Genomic DNA, 7,500 nt, shown 5'->3' with positions numbered 1-7,500 from the left:
ACCCTCCAGACAGCCCCCTGGATCCGAAATGGTTTTCGCCAGAGCCTAAGTCCACAAAATGACGCGTTCGTCCAAATCGCGACGGCACGTAAAAACGCCATCCCCTATCGGGCGGACCTCCAGGGTCGCGGGTGAATCCAGAAGGTGCCCGGGGAAGAGGCACCTTTCCCGGCCTGCCCCGGAGCCTCGGGGAGGGTGGATGTTTGGCCAAGGCCCGCGTTTCCGACTTAGTCGTCAGAGCTCACGGGCGACCACTGGTCACCCCGCGAACGGTTCTCCCCAGTAAGGGCGGTCGTCTTTCGACTGCCCCCGGCCACGGCGATGGTGCTTGGGCCGGGCAGCGGTCCACAAAGCCCCCTTAGGTATCAGTTTGCGTTCCCGGTCGGGGGGCCCTCAGACGAATCGCGTCACCCCGGCCACGGCGAGGGTATGTGGGCCGGGGAACCCTCCAGACAGCCCCCTGGATCCGAAATGGTTTTCGCCAGAGCCTAAGTCCACAAAATGACGCGTTCGTCCAAATCGCGACGGCACGTAAAAACGCCATCCCCTATCGGGCGGACCTCCAGGGTCGCGGGTGAATCCAGAAGGTGCCCGGGGAAGAGGCACCTTTCCCGGCCTGCCCCGGAGCCTCGGGGAGGGTGGATGTTTGGCCAAGGCCCGCGTTTCCGACTTAGTCGTCAGAGCTCACGGGCGACCACTGGTCACCCCGCGAACGGTTCTCCCCAGTAAGGGCGGTCGTCTTTCGACTGCCCCCGGCCACGGCGATGGTGCTTGGGCCGGGCAGCGGTCCACAAAGCCCCCTTAGGTATCAGTTTGCGTTCCCGGTCGGGGGGCCCTCAGACGAATCGCGTCACCCCGGCCACGGCGAGGGTATGTGGGCCGGGGAACCCTCCAGACAGCCCCCTGGATCCGAAATGGTTTTCGCCAGAGCCTAAGTCCACAAAATGACGCGTTCGTCCAAATCGCGACGGCACGTAAAAACGCCATCCCCTATCGGGCGGACCTCCAGGGTCGCGGGTGAATCCAGAACGTGCCCGGGGAAGAGGCACCTTTCCCGGCCTGCCCCGGAGCCTCGGGGAGGGTGGATGTCTGGCCAAGGCCCGCGTTTTCGACTTAGTCATTTTTCCAACCCCGAATTCCTCCAGGGCCTCCGACCTGCCGAGCGAGGCCGACGAGGGCTAGGGCCGGTCGGATAGGTCTCTCACCAAAGAGGCCCTGGAGCCTACGACCCGCCACTGGTCACCCAGCAAACCGAGAACCGGAGTAGGGGGTGCTATCTCACTCTCATGCCCAAGAGAGGGAGGCCACGCTGGGCCTGGGTCGCTGGAAATAGACCTTGGAGCTCAACGTTCAAATTTACAGAGAACCAGACTAGGGGGAGCCGTCTCACTCTCATGCCCGAGAGGGTGAGGCCTCGTTGGGCCTGGGTCGCTCGAAAATGCCCCTGGAGCTCAACCTTCAAATTTACAGAGAACCAGACTAGGGGGAGCCATCTCACCCTCATGCCCGAGAGGGTGAGGCCTCGTTGGGCCTGGGTCGCTCGAAAATGCCCCTGGAGCTCAACCTTCAAATTTACAGAGAACCAGACTAGGGGGAGCCGTCTCACTCTCATGCCCGAGAGGGTGAGGCCTCGTTGGGCCTGGGTCTCTCGAAAATGCCCCTGGAGCTCTACCTTCAAATTTACAGAGAACCAGACTAGGGGGAGCCGTCTCACTCTCATGCCCGAGACGGTGAGGCCTCGTTGGGCCTGGGTCGCTCGAAAAAGCCCCTGGAGCTCAGCCTTCACGGTTAATGAGAACCGGAGTAGGGGGCGCCATCTCACTCTCATGCCCAAGACGGTGAGGCCTCGTTGGGCCTGGGTCGCTCGAAAAAGCCCCTGGAGCTCAGCCTCCACGGTTAATGAGAACCGGAGTAGGGGGCGCCATCTCACCCCCATGCCCGAGAGGGTGAGGCCTCGTTGGGCCTGGGTCGCTCGAAAAAGCCCCTGGAGCTCAGCCTCCACGGTTAATGAGAACCGGAGTAGGGGGCGCCATCTCACTCTCATGCCCAGGACGGTGAGGCCACGCTGGGCCTCGGTCGACCGAAAAAAGCCCCTGGAGCTCAACCTTCAAATTTACAGAGAACCAGACTAGGGGGAGCCGTCTCACTCTCATGCCCAAGACGGTGAGGCCTCGCTGGGCCTGGGTCGCTCGAAAAAGCCCCTGGAGCTCAGGCTCCACGGTTAATGAGAACCGGAGTAGGGGGCGCCATCTCACCCCCATGCCCGAGAGGGTGAGGCCTCGTTGGGCCTGGGTCGCTCGAAAAAGCCCCTGGAGCTCAGCCTCCACGGTTAATGAGAACCGGAGTAGGGGGCGCCATCTCACCCCCATGCCCGAGAGGGTGAGGCCTCGTTGGGCCTGGGTCGCTCGAAAAAGCCCCTGGAGCTCAGCCTCCACGGTTAATGAGAACCGGAGTAGGGGGCGCCATCTCACCCCCATGCCCGAGAGGGTGAGGCCTCGTTGGGCCTGGGTCGCTCGAAAATGCCCCTGGAGCTCAGCCTCCACGGTTAATGCGAACCGGAGTAGGGGGCGCCATCTCACTCTCATGCCCAGGACGGTGAGGCCACGCTGGGCCTCAGTCGACCGAAAAAGCCCCTGGAGCTCAACCTTCAAATTTACAGAGAACCAGACTAGGGGCAGCCATCTCACTCTCATGCCCAAGACGGTGAGGCCTCGTTGGGCCTGGGCCGCTCGAAAAAGCCCCTGGAGCTCAACCTTCAAATTTACAGAGAACCAGACTAGGGGGAGCCATCTCACTCTCATGCCCGAGACGGTGAGGCCTCGCTGGGCCTGGGTCGCTCGAAAAAGCCCCTAGAGCTCAGCCTCCACGGTTAATGAGAACCGGAGTAGGGGGCGCCATCTCACCCCCATGCCCGAGAGGGTGAGGCCTCGTTGGGCCTGGGTCGCTCGAAAAAGCCCCTGGAGCTCAGCCTCCACGGTTAATGAGAACCGGAGTAGGGGGCGCCATCTCACCCCCATGCCCGAGAGGGTGAGGCCTCGTTGGGCCTGGGTCGCTCGAAAAAGCCCCTGGGGCTCAGCCTCCACGGTTAATGAGAACCGGAGTAGGGGGCGCCATCTCACCCCCATGCCCGAGAGGGTGAGGCCTCGTTGGGCCTGGGTCGCTCGAAAAAGCCCCTGGAGCTCAGCCTCCACGGTTAATGAGAACCGGAGTAGGGGGCGCCATCTCACCCCCATGCCCGAGAGGGTGAGGCCTCGTTGGGCCTGGGTCGCTCGAAAAAGCCCCTGGAGCTCAGCCTCCACGGTTAATGAGAACCGGAGTAGGGGGCGCCATCTCACCCCCATGCCCGAGAGGGTGAGGGCTCGTTGGGCCTGGGTCGCTCGAAAAAGCCCCTGGAGCTCAGCCTCCACGGTTAATGAGAACCGGAGTAGGGGGCGCCATCTCACCCCCATGCCCGAGAGGGTGAGGCCTCGTTGGGCCTGGGTCGCTCGAAAAAGCCCCTGGGGCTCAGCCTCCACGGTTAATGAGAACCGGAGTAGGGGGCGCCATCTCACCCCCATGCCCGAGAGGGTGAGGCCTCGTTGGGCCTGGGTCGCGCGAAAAAGCCCCTGGGGCTCAGCCTCCACGGTTAATGAGAACCGGAGTAGGGGGCGCCATCTCACCCCCATGCCCGAGAGGGTGAGGCCTCGTTGGGCCTGGGTCGCTCGAAAAAGCCCCTGGGGCTCAGCCTCCACGGTTAATGAGAACCGGAGTAGGGGGGCGCCATCTCACCCCCATGCCCAGGACGGTGAGGCCACGCTGGGCCTCGGTCGATCGAAAAAGCCCCTGGAGCTCAACCTTCAAATTTACAGAGAACCAGACTAGGGGGCGCCAACTCACTCTCATGCCCAGGAGGGGGAGGCCACGCTGGGCCTGGGTCGCTCGAAAAAGCCCCTGGAGCTCAGCCTGCGAAGCGCTTTTGTCACCACCCCGATGGCGGGTAAAAACGGCATCCTCTATCGGGCCGACCTCCGGGGTCGCGGGCGAAATCGGAGCTCTACCCGGGAAAGGTGCACCATCCTGGGCAAGGCCGCCGGAGAGGGGGTGGTTGGATGTTCGACCGGGGCCCGCTCGGGAACGCCGGGGCCTAGGGACTTGAAACTCGGGTCGTTGATAGGGCCCGTCGGCCCCTCTCGGACGCCGCCACCCCCGAGCCGACAGCCCCCCGGGGGCCGGGGATAGCGCCCCCCAAAGTTCGAAATTTTGAACGGCCGTATCTCGCCGAGGCCGAGACCCAGGGACTTCAAACTCGGGACCGCGGTAGACCCTGAGGCCCCCTATCAGACGCCGCCACCCGCGGGCCGATGGCCCCCCGGGGGCCGGGGATAGCGCCCCCCTAAGGTCGAAGATTTGACCGGCCGTATCTCGCCGAGGCCGAGCCCCAGGGACTTCAAACTCGGGTCGCTGATAGAGCCAGAGGGCCCCTACCGGACGCCGCCGGCCCCAGGTCCCCAACCCCCGGGGAGGCCGAGATACGGCCCCCCAAACTTCAGGATTTGTGCCCTCGTAACTCAGGCACCGGACCGCCCCGGGACTCGGGGGCGGTGGCGTCCGGTAGGCCCCGAGGCCCTCTACCTGACCCCCGAGTTTCAGCCCCGGGGACCCCCGCACCGCGGAGATATCGGCGAGAAACCGCGCCGCGGCCGAAATCGGAACTCTACCCGGGAATGGCGCACCGTCCTGGGCAAGGCCGCCGGCGAGGGGGGGTTGGAAGTTCGACCGGGGCCCGCGCCGGAACGCCGAGGCCTAGGGTCTTGAAACTCGGGTCGTTGATGGAGGCCGTCGGCCCCTCTCGGACGCCGCCACCCCCGAGCCGACAGCCCCCCGGGGGCCGGGGATAGCGCCCCCCAAAGTTCGAAAATTTGACCGGCCGTATCTCGCCGAGGCAGAGGCCCAGAGACTTCAGACTCGGGTCGATGATAGATCCCGTGGCCCCCTATCAGACGCCGCCAGCCCAGAGCCGGTGCACCCCAGGGGGCCGGAGATAGCGCCCACCGAAGGTGGAACTTTGAACGGCCGTATCTCGCCGAGGCCGAGCTCCAGGGACTCCAAACTCGGGTCGATGATAGACCCCGTGGCCCTCTATCAGACGCCGCCAGCCCAGAGCCGGTGCACCCCAGGGGGCCGGAGATAGCGCCCACCGAAGGTGGAACTTTGAACGGCCGTATCTCGCCGAGGCCGAGCTCCAGGGACTCCAAACTCGGGTCGATGATAGACCCCGTGGCCCTCTATCAGACGCCGCCACCCCAGAGCCGGTGCACCCCAGGGGGCCGGAGTTAGCGCCCACCGTTGGAGAAACTTTGAACGGTCGTATCTCGCCGAGGCCGAGCCCCAGGGACTTCAAACTCGGGTGGGTGATAGGCCCCGTGGCCCCCTATCAGACGCCGCCACCCCAGGGCCGGTGCACCCCAGGGGGCCGGAGATAGCGCCCACCGAAGGAGGAACTTTGAACGGCCGTATCTCGCCGAGGCCTAGCCCCAGGGACTTCAAACTCGGGTCGGTGATAGACCCCGTGGCCCCCTATCAGACGCCGCCACCCCAGGGCCGGTGCACCCCAGGGGGCCGGAGTTAGCGCCCACCGATGGAGAAACTTTGAACGGCCGTATCTCGCCGAGGCAGAGACCCAGGGACTTCAAACTCGGGTGGGTGATAGGCCCCGTGGCCCCCTATCAGACGCCGCCACCCCAGGGCCGGTGCACCCCAGGGGGCCGGAGTTAGCGCCCACCGATGGAGAAACTTTGAACGGCCGTATCTCGCCGAGGCAGAGACCCAGGGACTCCAAACTCGGGTGGGTGATAGGCCCCGTGGCCCCCTATCAGACGCCGCCACCCCAGGGCCGGTGCACCCCAGGGGGCCGGAGATAGCGCCCACCGAAGGTGGAACTTTGAACGGCCGTATCTCGCCGAGGCCTAGCCCCAGGGACTCCAGACTCGGGTCGATGATAGACCCCGTGGCCCCCTATCAGACGCCGCCAGCCCAGAGCCGGTGCACCCAAGGGGGCCGGAGATAGCGGCCACCGAGACAGAAACTTTGAACGGCCGTATCTCGCCGAGGCCTAGCCCCAGGGACTTCAAACTCGGGTCGGTGATAGACCCCGTGGCCCCCTATCAGACGCCGCCACCCCAGAGCCGGTGCAGCCAAGGGGGCCGGAGTTAGCGCCCACCGATGGAGAAACTTTGAACGGCCGTATCTCGCCGAGGCAGAGACCCAGGGACTTCAAACTCGGGTCGGTGATAGACCCCGTGGCCCCCTATCAGACGCCGCCACCCCAGAGCCGGTGCAGCCAAGGGGGCCGGAGTTAGCGCCCACCGATGGAGAAACTTTGAACGGCCGTATCTCGCCGAGGCAGAGACCCAGGGACTTCAAACTCGGGTGGGTGATAGGCCCCGTGGCCCCCTATCAGACGCCGCCAGCCCAGGGCCGGTGCACCCCAGGGGTCCGGAGTTAGCGCCCACCGATGGAGAAACTTTGAACGGCCGTATCTCGCCGAGGCAGAGACCCAGGGACTCCACACTCGGGTGGGTGATAGGCCCCGTGTCCCCCTATCAGACGCCGCCACCCCAGGGCCGGTGCACCCCAGGGGGCCGGAGTTAGCGCCCACCGATGGAGAAACTTTGAACGGCCGTATCTCGCCGAGGCAGAGACCCAGGGACTCCAAACTCGGGTGGGTGATAGGCCCCGTGGCCCCCTATCAGACGCCGCCACCCCAGGGCCGGTGCACCCCAGGGGGCCGGAGATAGCGCCCACCGAAGGTGGAACTTTGAACGGCCGTATCTCGCCGAGGCCTAGCCCCAGGGACTCCAGACTCGGGTCGATGATAGACCCCGTGGCCCCCTATCAGACGCCGCCAGCCCAGAGCCGGTGCACCCCAGGGGGCCGGAGATAGCGGCCACCGAAGGTGGAACCTTGAACGGCCGTATCTCGCAGAGGCAGAGACCCAGGGACTTCAAACTCGGGTGGGTGATAGGCCCCGTGGCCCCCTATCAGACGCCGCCACCCCAGAGCCGGTGCACCCCAGGGGGCAGGAGATAGCGCCCACCGAAGGTGGAACTTTGAACGGCCGTATCTCGCCGAGGCCGAGCCCCAGGGACTCCAAACTCGGGTCGATGATAGACCCCGTGGCCCCCTATCAGACGCCGCCAGCCCAGAGCCGGTGCACCCCAGGGGGCCGGAGAAAGCGCCACCCAAATGTTAGGATCTGTACCCTCATAACTCTGGCACCGTGCCGCTCCGGGACACGGGGACGGTCGCGCTCGGTAGGCCCCGAGGCCCACTAGGAGTCCCCGAGTTTCAGCTCCGGGGACCCCTCCGTCGCGGAGATATAGGCGAAAGACTTTTGACCGGGGCCCGCCGGAGACAGTGCCCGCCGATGCCGAAGCTCTGGTCGGCCATAATCCTCCGGGGACCCGCCCGGAACTCCGGAGGACCACCCCGACCTGTTCGCCGTGCGGACCCGGGCCTCCC

This window comes from Carassius auratus, unplaced genomic scaffold (assembly GCF_003368295.1).
Source record: "Carassius auratus strain Wakin unplaced genomic scaffold, ASM336829v1 scaf_tig00015185, whole genome shotgun sequence".
Lineage (NCBI taxonomy): Eukaryota > Metazoa > Chordata > Actinopteri > Cypriniformes > Cyprinidae > Carassius > Carassius auratus.
The sequence above is the reverse complement of the archived record's forward strand: the minus strand, read 5'-3'. Positions refer to the sequence as shown.